The sequence below is a fragment of the Capsicum annuum genome, chromosome 12 (genome assembly GCF_002878395.1).
Source record: "Capsicum annuum cultivar UCD-10X-F1 chromosome 12, UCD10Xv1.1, whole genome shotgun sequence".
Lineage (NCBI taxonomy): Eukaryota > Viridiplantae > Streptophyta > Magnoliopsida > Solanales > Solanaceae > Capsicum > Capsicum annuum.
Window position 1 is genome coordinate 222,581,238 of NC_061122.1, and position 20,225 is coordinate 222,601,462.

Sequence of the window (20,225 nt, forward strand, 5' to 3'; positions counted from 1 at the left end):
TGGCAATCTTTTCAAACGGGTTTAGGCACCCAAGTGAACTTGAGTACCGCCTTCCACCCTCAGACTGATGGGAAAACTGAGTGCACCATCCAGACCCTTGAGGATATGTTGAAGGCCTGTATAATTGACTTCAAAGTTAGTTGGGTGGATTATTTACCATTGATAGAATTCTCTTACAACAACAACTATCATTCCAGTATTCAAAAGGATCCTTTTGAAGCGCTTTATAGGAGGAGATGTAGCTCGCCAATTGGATGGTACAAAGTGAGTGAAAACCGACTGTTTGGGTCGGACCTTGTGCATCAGGCAATGGAGAAGGTGAAAATCATTAGGTAACATCTTAAGACTGTTCAGAGTTGCCAAAAATCTTATGTCGATGTTAGAAGGGGAGATTTAGAATTTGAGGTAGATGATTGGGTTTTCTTAAAGGTCTCCCCTATGAAGGGAGTCATACGATTTGAGAAGAAAGGGAAGATCAGTCCTCGTTATATAGGCCATATCAGATTGTAAGAAGAATTGAGGGAGTTTCTTATGAGTTAAAATTGCCTGTGAGTCTAGCTTCTGTGCATCCAGTATTCCATGTGCCAATGCTGAAAAAGTGTATTGGGGACCACTCTCTTGTGTTGCCTGTAGAGGAGATCAATGTGAAAGACTACTCTCTTTATCTTTTCCTTAGTATGCTTGATGTCATGCTTGTCTGTATTTCGAGCCATCATTCTAGAACGAATGATCCAAGGAGGGGATAATGTAACACCCCATAGCATTCTCGACCTAATACCATACTTATTAGCATGCATAAAGAGCTAACAACCTGAAATTTTCCTAAGTATTAAAAGGACTCAGTCATATTTTAAGCTCCTAAACTTCAATGATTTCTAAATCAACCTTTTCGGCCCTGATACATAGATTTTTAAGTTGATTCATGTTTAGGGGTGTAAGTAACATGTCTCGGGTAAGTTTTAAATTTTTCAAATGGGGTTCGAGGAATGTTTGGAAATTGAAAACAGAAGGTCACCGCAATTTCACCACGTCACGATAACTATAGTGGTGAGACCTTCACCGCATCGCAGTGAAGGGAAAAACAACAATCATCATTTTCCAGTGACTCACCGCGATTGCACCGCATCGCAGTGCGTATAGAGATGAGGGCATCACTGCGTCCTAGTGAAGGCTAAATCGGTATTTCAGTTGCGAATTTTAAATCTGAGGTGCAGACTCGTCATTTTCCTAAGGCCCCAAGTCATGTAAACAGTGAATTAAAATGCCTTTTGGGCATAATATGCCCAAATTAATTCAAATCCATCATGAACAAAAATTCTAACTTCCCTCCCAAAGATCAAGGATTCATCTTCTAAGTCAAGATCATCAAGAAAAGAGTCAAGGTTGGTGTTTCATTCTTTGAACTAAAAAACCTGAGGTATGTGGGACTATCCTTAAACTCTATGGGCATGGATTCTTTTTTTTTTTTTGGTTTAAGAATTTATAATCATGTTGCAAGAAAGGGTTTTTTTTAATATTATTTCGAAAAGCATATTATTAAATCATTTTGATTAGATTATAAGTATTGTGTTGAACTCTTTTTGTGGTAATCAAATCTTGACCCATCATGTATATACATATATAGTTTGGAATATTTAATTGAGAGCATGAACAATGAATTTTCCTCTCTTGTTGTGAAATAAAGTGTATACTTGTATTGTAAGTGATTTTCGAAAGCATGAACTGGGATTTTAAAGTAAGTTTCTCACCATCATGGTGTTTGACATGGTTTATAATATCATGATAAGGAGTTTTTTACTATAACTATACTCTTACGTTAAAAAGAAGAGTTGCATGTGATTGAGTAAATTGACATGACCACCACATGTTTTAAGTCTTGCAAAAGAAGTTAATTGCATAAGTTTTCTTGATATTTCAAAATGGTTACTATCTTGTGATATTATGATTCTTTGGTGGTCAAGTGCTTTATTTGAATGAGATGGGTTGTAACATTGGTACGATATAAATAACTTGCAAGTCTGGGTATGACGATGCCCGGTGATGACATGCCCTTAAGATTTTAAGCATTGAATGACTCTGCATATGAAGCATGTTGCTTAAATAACTAAAATTGGGCCTAAAGAGAGATAGATGGTTACGCGAAGAAAGCGTTTGAGTGTAATGGATCGACTGGGCTCATCGTTGGAAACCGAGTTTGCCAATTCGGGTAATATAATTTGTCTAATGCCAATTTATACTTATCCTTTAGACACTTGTATACTAGAATTAATTAGGACACCAATCCTTGTTGCATACTTGGATTGGGGACTCAGCCGCCGAGTCAAGGGCGAATTCCATATAGCCTGTGGGATTGTAGAAATGTAGGTGTATCATCTATCTCAGAAGTAAGATAAAGTGTGAGTCTTGATTTCAAGAAAGCATTCGAAAATTCTAAATTATGCCCATGTGTTTTACTTATCTCATATGTAATGTTTTACGAAATGCTCTCGTCTATATTGTGTAATAGCAAGATGCTATTTTGGATTGTTTCACATACCAGTACAATTATATTGACCCTTACATTTCTGGATCTGAGACATAGTCCCGGGGTTCTGCTAATCAGTAGACTTGTGAGTCAGAAGTTGCAGTTGGTGAGTTTTCTCTATTCCAGAAGGCCTAGTTGAAAGACTGTTTTACTTTATTTCATTATATGGTCCAACTGGGGGCCTTATCCCAGTCTTTAGATAGATATTGATTTTCACATTGTTAGAGATTTTGCAGACTGGTGTCGTATGTTTCTGAATTTTATGAACTCAAATTTCATGCTCTTCAGTTGAACTAAGTGATTGACCATGTTTCTGTCTTTATTATCTTTTCTGCATTTTTGTATAGTATATGAATGTTGTGCATGATTGCCAGATAGAGGAGGACGTCTGGTCGTGACATTTCATCTTCTTTCTTTGTACTGTTTCATTCCTTCCGATGCCTTTCCTTATCTATTATCCTATCGTTTTGATACACCTATATGTATAGACTAACAATCAGTATCAACTATTTCAATGTCACTATGCAATCTAATTTTTGTTTAACACTCGAATTTGATAATCCCAAACAAGATGGACTGATTTATGAATCTTCATTTTCCATATCGCTCATTTAACACCCAACATGGAAAACATGTAAATCAAACTCCTTCCCTCCGATCAAAGAAACCCTTACTTAAACCCAAAGAGAGAGAGAGGGAGAGAGAGATCAGACATTAAATAAGCATTAAAAAGGATAGCTCACTTTAATAAAGCGTTCCTTATGTGCGGGATCCGTGCAAGAATCGGATCTCAACAGACATTAAATAATTTAGTCAAACCTTATAAAGTGGGTACTTTTAAAATATTTAGGGTCAACCCATAATTGAATCCACCATGTTATTGGCGAAACTAGGGAGGCGTGGATTCATCTGAATCATCTTCGTTGAAAAATTGTACTATATAAAAAGAATTATAATTATTTGTATATATTTCTTTTATTATACCTTTGATATTTTTGTGTATTTATTTGTTTTGTTTGTTTTCAAAATTTACTAAGTGAAATCCAACTATGCCATTGCCTGACGTGTCTATAAGAGGAAGAATGAATGAATTAAAATTAAAAAAGAAAAAGCACAAAAATAAAATTAAAGATTGTTTACGTGACTCAAATGCAAGCATCGTACACCTCATTTTAAGGTTATATGTATTCGAGATATCAAAATAACAAAAAGGTTAAAACACTTACCAAACGACCCCTTAAGGAAATATATGTTGGCACGTCGTTTAAAAATTATTTCAGTCTCATCCCATAAGACACTTGGCCAAAAGTAGCTCGTATAGTTATTCTTAGATGAGAATGGAGAAAGAAGACACTCAGGAAAATCAACGTGAAAATTAAATTTTTTCAGCCTAATAATAACGCACAAATACTATCGCATACCAGACTAAATAGAAAAAAAAGTCTATCCTAGTAGCAATAGATCAAAATCCTTGAGCTAGCGATTAGTATAAAGTGCAATTTGGTCAAATAACACTTTCGATTACCATTAGTAAATGCTATATTAATAGATGTGTCAAAACTTAAGGAGTTATAAGTGGACATATCTTTAAAAAATATTTTGACCTCATGCTATATCACACGTGGTAAAAAGTATCTCATGTAGTTGCTCCTCGATAAGAACAGAGATAGACTAGATCTAGGATGATCTATCAAGATGAAAATTGAATTTCTCTAGCCTAGCAATAACTCACAAATGCAATCACATACATATGTTATCACATACCGGAACAAAAAAAAACATTGATGCGGAAAAGAATATATATACTTAGTACAAAAGAAATTAACACATAAAACTTTACTAACCTGGAAAGTTATCATTGGAAGGAACTTTATGCCTAAATTTAAATATATCTATCGGAGTAAACAGAAAAAATTTCCTCTTCCTCTTCTTGTTCCTCCAACCTGAATTGGAAGGTACAACTGAGTTGCAAGTTTGTCTGGATAATCCAGAAGAAGATTATGGAGCTTGTTGGTGTTGATGGTAAATTCATTGATCCTAAATACATAAGAGAATATTAGAACAGCCAATGTGAGCAACCATTGAGTTATGTAAAATGAACAATTATGTGCACGAAGCATTCCACGTTTATTCAAGGTTTGATGGGTCGTACCTTAAGTAAGTTTCAGCACTATTTCTGTACAATTTTCAGCAAAATTTAAGCACAAGTTAAACACCCTTTTAGCACTATTTCAACACCATTTTAACATCATTTTCTTCACCAAATTTGCCAATTTTTGTATTGGGATAGAATAATTAAATGAGGATCATATTTTAATTGGGAGAAAAATACATCCACCCGGGATAATAAGGGATGGGACAGTGCAATTAACAAATTAAGCGCAAATATGTGGTCAAAGTTGGATTACAAAGTTAATGTTAATGTTGTTGACAAAAATATGACGAGGGCTAAATATAACTTTTTTCTGAGTGGATAGGGACAAAGAAGACTTTTTTTCTGTTTCTAAAACGCTTACAAGAAATAAAAGGTAAATTAAGAAGAGAGGAGGTGTAATTTAGTCAAGTAACACTTTCAGTTACTTATGTTAAATAAATTTGAATAAATGTGTCAAAACTTGAGGAAAAAATAATAATTTGAAACATCTTTTACAAATACCTTGATATTATAACAAATAACATGTGGCATAAAGTAACTCCTCTAGTTACTCCTTGATGTGAACAGCGAAAGAGGACACTCGGGAAGATCGTTGTGGTGAAAATTGAAAATGTTTAGCTTAGTGGTAACTCCTAACTTAGCATTACCGCAGCCGCAATGATGGAATTTATAGAGAATATGTGATAACCCTAGTGGGCGAAGGGAGGATCAACTGTGACAAGGCTCGACCCAAAAATAGATTATTTTTTCCTAAACGATAGGGAATTGTTCGTGTAGTAAGCACCCCTCATCTTCAACCTTACCATTGTAAGTTCAGCTCACCAAGGGAGACAAAAAAGGTGGGTGCTAATTAGGAGGGGTGAACAAAAAAAGTGCTACCTTTTATAGAAGTATGGTGGAATTTAGGAAGTGATGACCAGCCTGAAGCATGAAACAAAAGTTTGAGAAACTACACTGTCGAACTATCTTGCATAAGCTATAACAATATTTTGATCCACAAAAAGAGCTGCACTTTTGGAAATACAATAGAATGAAACATTTACATGCTGATCTCTGATGCTAAATGATTACTACTACTTTCAATCATCATGATGTTAGGGAAAAAAACTTAAGAAGTTCAACAAGCAGTTTATGATATTTTGCACGATACAACTAACATTGGATAACTCGTGCAATGCACGGGTCTAAAAACTAGTAGTTTGATGAGCAAGACCATCTTATAATCATGAGAATTAGTCTAGGCCAAAACGGACGTTTTGAGAAACTACACTTTTGGATAAAATCTATAACAACGTTTTGATCCACAGAAAGAGCTGCAGAATTGGAACTACATTACAATTGTCATGCTAAATGAACTATATCTCCTTCTCTTTTTCTTCTGCCAGTCGGTCACCTTTAGTAGGAAGCTGATGTGGTCGTCATTTTTTCTTATACTCCTTCAGTTCCTTTTGGTACCTTCCTTGTCTTTCACCTATAGTTTTGATAGACCTGTCTTTCCTAAAAAAGTAAAATTGTTCAAAGTGATGAAGCAAAGTGAAATAATGTTTCCTCAACGCATATGAAGCACTTGTTGTGGTTGGAGAAAACTTGAATACCAAACTCACTTCTTTTCATTTCTTCTCTGCTACAACCTATACAACAAAATAATATTTGTACATCTTCTTAATTTCATTTTTTAAATACAAGAAATAAATAACAAGATATATCATATATGAATCAAATAATAAGAAGAAGAAAAATAAAAAGGAGAAACATTCTTACCTTGGAAAAGCCATCCTCTTATATCACTTCAACATATAAAACATGTAAATCAAGCTCCTTTCCTCCAATCACAAGAACCCTTAATTAAATCAAAAAGAAAAAAGAACAAATCAGCCATTAAAAAGCATAGCCTTGTGCATGTTATGTGGGATTCAGAGAAGGATCGGATCACAGTAGACATTAATTAATTAAGTAAAGCTTTATAAAGTAAGTGCTTTTTAAATATATAGGGTCAACTAATGATTTAATTTACTCCATTAGTGCGGAACTACTAAGGCATGAGTTCATCTGAATCATTTTCATTGGAAAATTATATCATATAAGAAAATTAAAAGTATTGTATACATTTTTTTTATCCCTTTGATCTTTTTGTGTATTTGTTTTTTCATTTTTAAAAATTCTTGAGAGAGGAAGAATGTCACCTTCCATCAAAATAAAAAGGTAGAAACTTCAACGAACTTTTCTTAAAATAAAGTTGCTTATGTAATAAAAGGGGTTGCTGAGATGATCGGTATCCTACACCTACAGCTTAAATGTTGCGGGTTCGAGTTATCGAGAAAATTAAAAAAAATTAAAGCTCCGAGGGATGTATCTTTTTTCAAAAGAAAAAAAAAATTGGCTTACGTAAAAGAGGGGTTGCTCTAGGGGTAAGCAACATACAACAACTTTTAACCTTATTCCAAATAGTAAAAAAGAAAAAAAAAAAGAAACATTTCACCTTCATGTTTAAGATTATAAGTTCGAGTTACAAAGAAAAAAAGGTGAAAGCTCACAGAAAAAAAAAAAGTTTCTTACGTGTACTTTATACTCAAAACAGAGTGAAAATTCTTGAGACACTCCATGAATAAATTTGAATCATTAACAATTTTGTCATGTGATGCTATTGGTGTTGGAACAATAGCTGCATGAGACATCATCGTACCACTGGAAAATCAAGAAACAAAGGTAACTTAGTAATATGGCGAAAACAGAAAATAAATGATTAAAGATGTAATGAATACAACTTAAAAAAATTTGGGTACTTAAGGAAAAGAAGTAGGTGAAATGATCAGGGTGTTTTAGGCAAGTGTTGAAACAACGGTTATGTGCAGAGAGTTTTGTAACTTTGGCTTCTTCTTCGTAGCAAAGAAAAGAAAAACAATGAGTTAAAAGGGTCAAGAAAACAGAGGTAAATTGCTTAGGTTTTTTGAGTTTCATACTTTCACTCTCATCTTGAGCCAAGAAAAGTGAACAACTGATTATTGAGGTGTGTTTGATAAACATTTGATAATAGTTCAAATAGATAACTCACACACCTATAGTTAATGTATGAAACTCAAAAAACAAATTAGCTGTAGCTTGTTCTCTTTTTTTGGCTATTTTTTGTAGAAGGTATGGTGGAGTTTATTAAGTGATACTAGTCTGAAGTTTGATACGCAAGACCATTATATAAGCATAAGAATTAGTCTACAAAAACAAATGTTTTGAGAAACTACACTTTTGGACTATCTTACATAAGCTATAACAACATTTTGATCTACAAAAAGAGCTGCAGTTTTGAAACTATAATATAATGAAATACATGTTGATCTCATGATGCTAATGATTACTATTACTTTCAATCATCCTGATGATCGATGAGGAAACAAAGTTAAGAAGTTAAGCATCAATCTAAGATATTATGCACGATGCAATCAACACTGAATTACTCGTGCAACGCATGTGTTTCAAAACTAGTACATTGATAATCAAGACCATCTTATAAGCATGACAATTAGTCTAGGAAAATAAATGTTTTGAGAAATTACACTTTTAAACTATCTTACATAAGCTAAAACAACATTTTGATCCACATAAAGAGCTGCAGTTTTGAAACTGCATTACAATGTAAAAATTTACAAGTTGATTTACATCTCCTTTCCTTTTCTTTCACCCGAACCCTTAGTTAAACCCAAAGAGAGAGAGAGAAAAATATCAGACATTATACAAGCATTAAAAGGGGTAGCTCGGTGCAATAAAACTTTTCTGTTATGCGGAATCAGTACAAGAGCCGGACCTCAATAGACATTAATTAATTTAGTCAAACCTTATAAAGTGAGTACGTTTAAATATATAGGGTCAACCCACAATTGAATCCGCTATGTTATTGGAGAAACTAGGGCGGCGTGGATTCATCTGAATCATCTTTGTTGAAAAATTATACTACATAAAAAAAATTACATTTATTTGTATATTTTTCTTTTATACTTTTGATATTTTTGTTGTTTTTTTTGTTAAAAAAAATTCTAAGTGAAAATCCAACTATGCCATTGCCTACCGTGTCTATAAGAGGAAGAATGTAAGAATCCGTAATCTATAATCTATAATATACTAAAAGTGTGAATACTCTTAAAAAGTGGTTCGAATTTTTTTCCCTTCATTAAAATACTCACTAATAGATAAAATCATCTTTTCACTATATTTTTCAATTAAATTTTTATTTAACTAAACTATCTAAAATAGTCTTACATTTAAAGTTACTTGTCCTTATTTGAGATTAAATAAGATTCTACTTAGGTTAAAATATTCTCACATCAATAAAAAGAATATTTAAATATCCAACGTAGCGTTATAGACCATGTTTCTTCTTGACCAGATTTCCAGAGAGTGAAGCAGCGGCGAGACTGAAAGAAGTTTGACGCCCCAGCCATAAATGTGTCTAATATGAAGGTAACATTGAAATTTGAATGGAAGTATTGCATGATTTTGAAATAATTGGGAAAAAAAAATTATTGGATGATTTATTGTTTCTATGTTTTTATGTTTGTCATATTGTAACTTGTCTTGACTTGGGTTTATAAAAAGTGACCTCTCTTTCATTTGAGGTATCAAAGATGCCTTTATTGTTGTTGTTGGAAATAAAAAAATTGCTATCCTTTATGTTATTATTAGTGTGTTACGAATAATTATGTTATATTATTATGTTTAACATATTGTTTTTATTGTTTAGAGATCAATGTCACAACTATATCTACTGCCGATCAAAAGAAAAAGGTACTTAGGTATTTGTTTATGTTCCACTCTTATTATTCATGATATGTATATAATAAATTATGCACTTCCTTTTCTTAGGATCGATTTTTACCAAAATCTAATCAAGTTAACTATGATTATTGGTTTTCATTATAAATATTGTATAATTTATGCTTAAACTCCATCAGTGCTTGATGCTTATAATGATTATTTCCCCTTCTATTATGAAAAAATAATTTTCAGTTTTATGATTCAATTCTTATAAAAATTGAAAAAGATAGTCATGGATGATTCGGTTGTCCATAAATATTACTTTTTTCTTCTTTTTTTTGCTTTTTTAAACTAACGCTGAATTTCTCACAATTCCTTTTTGTGTTCTCTATCTCTCAATTTCAGAAAGATAAAAGGGAAGAAAGAGAGTGATGATGAGGCCATGTAAATAATAATTAAAGGAAAAATAAAACAAAATATTGATATTTTTTATTGCAAAAGCTTTTAATGAAAGTGATTCGTGAAGTATCAAAGATGCTTTAATTTTTGCAAAGAAGATATAGTTGGGATTATTAAATAGTCTAATTCTGGATGTTATTTTGCATTATGTTAAGAATAATGCCTTTGTGATGATGAGTTAAATTTCACGTGCATCGCACGTACCCTAATCTAGTAAAATTAAAAAAGAAAAAGCACAAAAATAAAATTAAAGGTTGTTTACGTGACTCAGGTCAGGTGCAAGCATCCTACACCTCATATTATGGTTATCGATTCGAGTTATCAAAATAACAAAAATGTGAAAGCTTAGAGGATTTTTTTAGAGAAAAGTTACGTGATACGAGGGGTTGCTAAGGTGATGCGCATCCAACACCTATAACTCTACAACCTTAAATTTGTCGGTTCGAGTTTACCAAGAAAATAAAAGGTAGATGCTCTGCGGGATAAAAAAAAATTAAAAGGCTGCTTACATTACAAAAAGGTGTTACTCAAGTGGTAAGTATCCAACATATTAAACCTTAACATTATATATTTGATTCTCCAGAGATCTAAAAGGTGAAAGCTCTTAGGAGCAAAACAAAAAAAAAAGTTGCCTACATATACGTTGTGGGATAGCAAAACAAAAAATAGTTGCTTACACATACGTTGTGGGATTTTGCTAATGTTTGACACTTTAATTACATCATCGTGCCAAAAAAAGATTATTTTTTGCTAGACGAGTGGGATAATTCTAATGATAAGCACCCTCATCCCCTTCAACGAGTAAAAAGGGATGGGTTCTAATTATAAGGAGGGGTAATTTATTTATTTTTTGTTTGGGGCTATGTTTTCTAGTTATGGTGAAGTTTCTAAAGTGATCATCAGATGTTTTGAGAAACTTTACTTCGGAAATAGTTTTGGACTATCCTAATTCCTACATAAGTTATAACAAAGTTTTGATTCTCAAAATGAGCTGCAGTTTTTGAACTACATTACAATGCAAAAATTTACAAGTTGATGCCAAAACTATATCTCCTCTTTTCTTCTGCCAGTCGGTCACCTTTACTCGGAAGTTGATGTGGTCATCATTCTTTCTTTATACTCCTTCAGTTCCTTCTAGTATTTTTCCTTGTCTTTCACCCCATAGTTTTGATAGGCCTGTATGTATAGACTAACAATTATTATCAAACTCGCTCAGTGTCACTATACAATCTAATTTTGTTTTATTGCTCGAGTTTGATAATCCCAAACATGATGGACCGACTTATGAATCTTTACTATCCAGATAACTCATTGAAAGGCCACGGTCTAATATTACGTAATAATTAGTTTATCATTCTAAATTTATGGTAAATCTTCATAATACAGAATACTAAATGATCATTTTGAGTATGCTTACCATTTTTTCCTCAGGAGAAAGATTGTTCTTCTCCAATCATTTTTGAGAATTCCCGCTCTTTATGTGGATAAAGAGATTTGAGCATGGCATGTTTTTCCGCAAATAAGAAGTTGTATCCACTTCTATTAGCTTTAGGGTGATTAGGATCTCCATTTTTCCTCCTCCTGTTCCTCCGCCCTGAATGGTGGTGAGGTGCTGGATTGTAAGGTACAACTGCATTGCAATTTTGTGCAGCTAATTTTGAAGAAGATCTCATTTTCATGGACACGAACTAACAACAGTTAAATTTGACATCAATTGTCCCTGCTGCTTGGAAACACCTCGACCCTAATATACAAAAAAACATAACAGAACAACCAAGCAATTGAACCCTTAATTAAACCAAAAAGAAAAAAGAGAGAAATATCAAACATTATAATACAAGCATTAAAAGGGTTAGTTCGGTGTAATAAAGTTTTCCTTATGTGCGAGATCCGTGCAAGAGCCGGACCTCAATAGACATTAATTAATTTAGTCAAACCTTATAAAGTGAGTACTTTTAAAATATATAGGATGAACCCATAAATGAATCCACCCTGTTATTAGCAAAACTATGGAGGTGTAGATTCATGTGAATTATCATCATTGAGAAATTATACTATGTAACAAATATTATAATTATTTGTATTTACTTCTTTTATAACTTTGATATTTGTTTGTATTTATTTTTTTGTTTTATTTTTAAAATTTTGTAATTGAAAATCCAACTAGCCATTGCCTACCGTGTCTATAAGAGTAAGAATGTAAGTATAAAATTAAAAAAGGAAAAGCACAAAAATAAAATTAGTTGTTTACGTGACTCGGGTGCAAGCATCCTACACCTCATTTTAGGGTTATCAATTTGAGTTATCAAAATAACAAAATGGTGGAAGCTTGGGGGATATTTATTAGAAAAAAGATACTTACGTGATAAGAGGGGTTGCTCAGGTGATATGCATTCAACACTTACAACACTATAACCTTAAATTGATCGGTTCAATACTACTCCCTTATTATCTATATGTTCACTTGTTGGAAATTCACTTTTAAAAGCTGGCATAAGGGTTTATCTAAAATCAATTATACTTATGTTTGATATAAGCTGTACTCAAATTCTGAAATTTGTTTCTATAAACTGCAGTAAATTTTAAAAAGTGGATTTCGTAGCTAAACTGAGGATCCAAAGATTAAATACTATTTATATAACTGAAAATATGCAAATTTCAGGGTGCTTAAAAGCACAAGTTCTTGAAATATCAATACTCAAATTAGGGCCTAATAACCCATGCTTCAAACTCATATAAAACTCATAATAAATCATCATGCTCAAATAGGCTTCTTGGGAGTAATTCAACCCTATCAAGAATACAAAATCAAGAATCACAATATATGCTTAAATTCGATTCAATGTTTGAAATCAATATCTCATAACATACTCATGGTATTCAAAATCATAAAAGAACATTCTTTAACTCAAGATAAACATGGGATTTCATAATTCAATCATATCATTCTCAAAATCATCAACAAAATACTTTGGGTGTAAGCCCCAATTTCAAATCATAAGAAATTTATTGAAAACGTAAATTTGGTAACAAGGACGAAAGGATTGTCCTTGTTCAAATCCCACATACCTTAATTGACGATCTTAGATGAGAAAGCTTGAATCTTGGATTCCTATGATGCTTTTGAAGATGAGTTCTTGGAGTTCTTATATTAGGAAACCTTAATCTTGAGTTATCTTGGAGAATTAATGGAGGAATTTTGGGTTTCTTGGAGAGAAAGTATGAGCCTTAGGGTTTTGCTATTTGAGGTGAAAAGATGAATAATGAGGTATCTTTGCTTCTTTAGGAGTGAAATTATGTGTTTTGGACGGATTTGTGTGAGGGGAATTGACTAAAGTGACCCTAGGCCCTTTTGAAATTGAATTAGCATGTAAAATAACTTTGGATCCGCATCAATTTTTTGCGTCGAGGTGAAGTCGAGGCGAAGTCGATACGACGCATCATGATCGCATCGTCTTACTGCCTCACACGGAAAATGACATAACTTTTTACTCAGTTATCAGATTTGTTGCTAACTTGGTATCGTTAGAAAGCTAATTCAATTTTGATCGGTCTTGAGATGAAAAATTCCATGTATATAAAAATTTATACACATTTAAAGTAGATTCTTGTAGAATCAAATATCAAATGTTGGACGAATCAAAGGATCTTAGCTCCACTAGGCTCTAAGTGACTTCTATGAATATTTTTCACCTCTAAACCTCATCAAACGTGAGGATAAAGATAATGAATCTCAAATTTGCATTGGAATCATTTAGATTATATCTTATACACGTAGGAATGATGGTTTAAAGACTAGCCTAAAAATGCAGGGTATTACAAGCACTCCACCCCTTGTGGAAAACTTGATTTTTGGGCTTGGCCGACGAGATAATAGTGGACCCATATAGCTCGTGTGCACTATGTTGGTAGGTTCTAGCATCTAGTTCAGAAGTAAAACAAGGAGTGTTATCTATGTTTTTACCTGGATGGTTTGAAACTCTTTAACTATGCCCATGTGTTTTACCTATATTATGTTAAATTGATTTTGTAATGCTCTCAATTATTTTACATAAATTATATGTTATTTTGGGTTAGTTCTGCATACCAGTACTTCCCAAGTATTGACCCTTACAATACAGGTTTTGAGGAACAGTCCCGTGGTCCATCTCAGCAGTAAATTTTCCTCAAATAGTCAGAGTTAGCGTGCCTCTCTTACTTTGGATGGCGTGTTAGTTTTAACTATTTTATGGTCTAGTCGGGGGCCTTGTCCCAGTTTAAATAGACTAGTATGTTCAGCTCAGTAGAGGCTTCGTAGACTGATTTACATGGATGTTGGTTTTTATGAATCGATGTTATGACATATTTTCTTGTATTGCAATAAAAGTCCTACCGTGTTTTCAGTTTATCTTTTTCACATTTACTTCTTATGGATTATGCTTATGATCGTAAGCTAAGGGTTTCTTGGACTTTCGTGGTTCAGAATGCCCATCGCGGTCAGGGCCTCAGCTCGGGTCGTGACAAGCTTGGTATCATAGCAGGGTTTAGGGTCCCAAGATGTATACAAAACCATATTGTCATACCCTTTTTTTCGTACTACAAAAGATTAATTTCATGGTTCGAAAGGGTTTTAATTATTAAAGTGACAAAAGATCAAAATTCATTTTGAAAAGAACTTTTTATATTCAAAACTCAGAGTCGCCACTTGGCATAAATAGGGTGTACCAAGTCACCTATGGATATCCTTTTCAAAATGGTTTTGACTCTTTAATACTGGTTTGTGAACAGAGATTCCAGCTAAGGAATTCTGTTGACCGAGGGAAAGGTGTTAGGCATCCCTCGATCCCGTGGTTTGACCACGGTCGCTTGGCAGAGCGTATCGGCTAAATTGACATTACAAATGCATAAACCACACAAAGCACGCAAAAACAATCACTCAAGCAAACAAAAACAAAATAATCCAAAATATAATGTCCAGTCCAATTATTACAACCCAAAATAAAAAAGGTACTGAAAGTAAACCTATGCTAACCTACACTAATCCTAAACTACGCTCCAATGCTTGATCCACTGTCCCGAGCCTTCATCGTGAACATCCTCCGAGTACAAAATACATAGGGCATTCTCTGGTCAATAAACACAACTACCTCAGGGCATTCCCCGACCGAATAGTACATTTAATCCAAACGCGATAAACTAGCAAACATTCAACCAATATTCCATTTTTCAAACATTCAACGAAAACAATTATTCATAAGAAATTTTCCCACCCGAACTTATATTCGCCTATTTGTTTCAACGTAGCATGATAATATCGCGTTTCACATCAACAGTAAATCAAAATTAAACTGAATCTATTCTTTTTGTCAATTTTTAATTCTCACCCCCCAAATCCTTTTTTAACACAAAATTTCAACAATCCAAAATCACTATTTCAACAATCCACAACCATTTCTTCAACGCAATGAAGCATAATAAATCAATATCACTCAATATTCAACGTATCTCACACCAATCAAACATATATGACAAGATAAAGAAGAGATAGAATTGGACCTTCCGATGACGAACTTTCGTTGATTGTAATATTTAAGAAAACCCAGATTTGGTACCCCGAATTGGATAACCTCAACTGAGACGAATCCTAGACTTGGTATTTGAGAAATTGAAACTCGAATTACTCATAATAACCCAATTGGGACGAATAGACATCAACTTCCAAATCAATACGAGCAACCAGAGAGTCCAAAATAGAAAATGTGATAAAATCCAAACTCTAACCAAATTTCATAAGACACGATTCTAACGGGTCATTTCGATGAGGAAGCAGTTACTGATTCTTTTTCTTTCAGAATTTGGAGACTAGTTCGATCGAACACGAACTGAAACAAACCATTTCTGGCAAAAAAAGTTCACCGAACAATAGTAAAAAATGACAGAAAATTCAGCGCCAGTCAGATTTTTGCTCAATCTCTATCTCGCCTCTCTGTTTTCCCCAATCTCCCTCAATTTTCGATCTTTCTTCACTCTCTCTAGATCTCCCTTCATTTTTCTCCACTCTTCAGTTGATTTAAGCTCACCATCATCTTTCTCTGTCTCTCTTCAATCTCACATGTCCGATGTATGTAGAAGAGTTCTAGGGGTGGTTTAAAGTTGATATTGTTGATGTATTACTGGTGGTGGTTAGGCGGTGTAAGTAAGGTTGTGCAGATCAGGCCATAAAAATGGTGGTGGAGGTGTGTAGGTCGTGAGTATGAGAATGGAAGAGTGTGTGTTTCTGTGTGTATGTATGTGTTTTTTCTTTGGAAACTTCTGTGTGGGTATCAATTGAGAGTGGTGAGTGTATATTGGTGTGTGACGGTGAGGTCGAAGGAATTATGGTGAAAAAATAAAGTCTCTGTGCTGTGTGTGGTAGCCAGTGGAGAGTATTTTTTTTGGTGAAGATGATGATGATTTTTTTTCTTTTTCTCCCTTTTTTTTTGGATCTCATCCCCCCCCCCCCTGAAAAATGGAAAGGATGGTGTCTCTATATGCTCTTTTCTTTGTGTCAAAGAAATGTGGGGGAGGGGTGGTTACGTGGGGTAGGGGTAGGAGGGTAGGGGTTAGGATGTGTTGTCAATTTTTAGTTGGGTGGGTTGTTAGAATATTAGGATAAGACAAGGTTTGTTATTTTTTGTATTTTGTGAGGGTATAATAACATGGATGAGGGTACACGGTAGGATAAGGTAAAATTGGGTAAATTTATCTTTTGGAGGGACAAAATTACGTGTCTACACATATTGGAAGGTTCCTTTTTATGTGTATGTAGTGCACCATACTTATAAAGAGAAAGCTACAAGACATTTAGGAATATTTTCTTATTCTTTATATTATAGTTCGTGCTATAGGGTTTGAATGTTTCCTAACTTCTAACTTTCTTTGTTTCAGATCATGCCTCCCCATAAATCCAATGAGCAAAAAATCTGAACCAGGGCCACCGTCCCCATTGGGACAAATGTTGAAGATGTCTACCCTACATATGGGATATAGACCCGTGATAGAGCTTATACCCCAGAGTTCACTGCTACTCCAAAGGTTCCTCAAGTCTAAACTAGCCCTCCTCGGGCTTCTAGGTCTGGTATCAACCATACTTAGTCCCCTCAGAGAAAGGTCTCAAATTTTGAGTTCTGTCAGTCTATTCATATAATTGCTCAGCTTGTAGATTCTTAGTCTCGTCAGTCAGTAGATGTGAGTTCTGTGCCTGGTTCTTCTGAAATCACTCAGGTTGGCCATTTCATGAGTCTGAACCCACCCATCTTTATGGGTACTAATGTTGAGGGGGAACCTCAAGGGTTCATAGATAAGAAGGAAAAGATATTCAGAGTTATACTTGCTAGTGATACTGAGAGAGTAGAGCTTGTAGCTTAGCAATTAAAAGATGTAGCTTACCAGTGGTATGATGACTAAGAGGAGGTGAAAGGGGAGGATGTCGAACCTACTGCATAGGGGGAGTTTTCAAAGGCCTTCCTAGATTACTTCTTTCCTCAGGAATTAAGGGAGGCCAAGGCTAAGGAATTTATTAATCGAAAATAAAGGAAAATGAGGGTCAACGAACATACATTAAAATTCATCTAGTTGTCCTGTTATGCTCCGGATTGGTGTGCAACATTAGGGCTCGAATGAGAAAGTTTGTATCTAGTCTCTCGACTAATTTAGTGCTAGAGTGTAATGGGGCAATGCTGAACAAGGATACGAATATCTCTAGGTTAGTGTTGTACATGCAACTGGTGGAGGAGGAGAATAAAAATCAAGCGGGGGATGAGAAGAAACAGACTAAGAAAGCTAAGTCGGCAAATCAGAAAATTAGTCAACATCAAGGTGGAAGGTCGAGCAAAAAAGAGTCCAAGAAGAAATTTTGGAATAATTTTTAGTCGTCAGCAAGTGCATCTATACCAAGTACCCTAGGTGAGCAATGATTCCAACCAGGAAATAGGCCCAGAACTCAGAGTGCTCAGACATTCATACAATACCCTCTCTATGGTACTTGTGGAAAGAATCACCCTGGAAGATGCTATTGCGAAAGCAGCCTATGTTTTGGATGTGATCAGCCAAGCCATATAAGGAAAGATATCCCCTCAACTACTGAAAATTTTGGACGTGCTAAGTCATAAGCTGCTTACATAGCTCTACCACCCAAGGGTACTACTTCAGCTACTGCAGGTAGTCGTAATCGGTTATACACTTTATCTACACGTCAGAACTCTAAGGCTTCACCAGGTATGGTTAATGGTATGTTGTAGATCTTTTATCATGATTTTTATATGTTTCTTGATCCCGGGACTACCTTGTCTAATGTGATCCCTTATGTGGTTGTCGATTTTGGTTTAGAGCCCAAAAATATTTCTAAACCTTTTTCTATCTCCACCCCTGTTGGTGATTCTATCATTTCTAGATGAGTAATAGAAATTGTGTGGTATCAATTTTCCATTGAGATACTATGGTTGATCTGACAGAACTTGACATGGTTGATTTTGATGCTATTTTGGGAATGGATTAGCTCCATTCATGTTATGCTACATTAGGTTTAGAACCAGAAAGGTCAGCTTTAATTTTCCTAATGATCTGGTAATAGAGTAGGAGGGGTATTGTCTTGCACTTAGAGAGAAGTCCATATCTTATCGTAGGGCCCCTAAGCTCATATCTAAAGGTTATTTATACTATCTTATTTGGGTCAAATATTCTAGCTTTGAGAGTCCTTCCCTCCATTCGGTTCCAGTAGTTAATGAATTCTCAAAAGTCTTACCTAATGATCTCCCTATGATGCCCCCAGATAGGGAGAGAGATTTTGGCATTGATCTGTTGCCAAACACCCGGCCTATTTCTATTCCTCCATATAGGATGTCTTCTGTAGAATTTAAAGAGTTAAAAGAGCAGTTAAAAGACCTTCTTAACAAGGCCTTTATTCATCCTAGTGTCTTTCTTTGGGGTTCTCCTATACTCTTCATTCATAAGAAAGATAGATTCCTCCGTATGTGTATAGATTACCGTCATCTAAACAAAGTCACAGTTAAGAATAAGTACCCTCTTCCCATAATTGATAATCTTTTTGACCAACTTTAGGGTGCTAAATATTTCTCTAAGATAGACCTTCATTCGGGTTATCACTAGTTGAAGGTTTGGGAGGCTTCCATTCCCAAGACATCTTTTCAAACTAGATATGGTCACTATGAATTCTTGGTCATATCCTTCGGATTGACTAATGCTCCTGTCACATTTATGGATCTCATGAATAAGGTGTTTCATCAGTTTTTAGACCTATTTGTCATAGTATTCATCGATGACATTTTGATTTATTCTAAGAGGATGGAAGACCATGCCAGTCACCTCCAAATAGTCCTTCAGACTCTTAAGGACCATGATTTGCATGCCCAATTTTCTAAATGTGAGTTTTGTCCTAGTGCAACAGCTTTTCTGGGGAACATTGTTTCTAGTGATGGAATTAAGATTGATCCTCGAAAGGTTGTGTAATACCCCACAAATTTCCCTCGTAGTCTAAGTCTTTAGAGTGTGTCAAGTGAAGTGTAATTTCAGCCCTAAAAGATTAAGGAGTGACTTCCAAAGTGATTAGTGTTTAAACCTTCCTAAATTTTCCTAAAAATAACTTTTTATTGTGTGGGAAATTGAATTATCTTTGCAATGATACCCATTGTGTAGAAATCCAACCTCGGAAGAGAAAGATATGGCCATTTTATAGAAAGCAGTAAAATCGCCAAGTTACGACGGAAAGGGCCTATGGACCGTTGAGCTTGCGATGGACCATTGCACAAACCGTCACAGAGGAGGCAGTGACACCCCATTCTGGTTAAGCAAAACAGTAAGGTCGACGGACTATCGAGACCTCGATGGACCGTCGCACCCATCATCGCAGATTAGATAGTGAACCGAGTTCTGGCCCAGATGCGACGGTCAGGACCAGCGAATCGTCGAGACCTCGATGGACCATCGCACCCACCGTCGTATATTTCTCTCAGTGATTTTAAATCATTTTTAAAAGGGTGTTTTGATCTTTTCTAACCTTTTTACACCTTGATATACCCAGATCAAATCAGATAACTTCACTTTCTCCTAAAACATTTCCAAAGCTACGGTTTCTCCCTCAAGAACAAGAACAAATCCTTTCTTCAAGGACTCCAAGAATCCATCATAGCTCTCATAAATTGAGTTAATAGTTGAGGTTCCCAAGACAAAAGTTCCAAGAACCCTTACTCAAAGTACGAAAGGAGAGTGTCAAGCAAGCTTCTCCGTCCATAAGTCATAATCTAAGGTATGTGGGGTTTGAACAAGGGTAATCCTTTCACCCTTATGCCCAGAGGCTTATTTTAAATT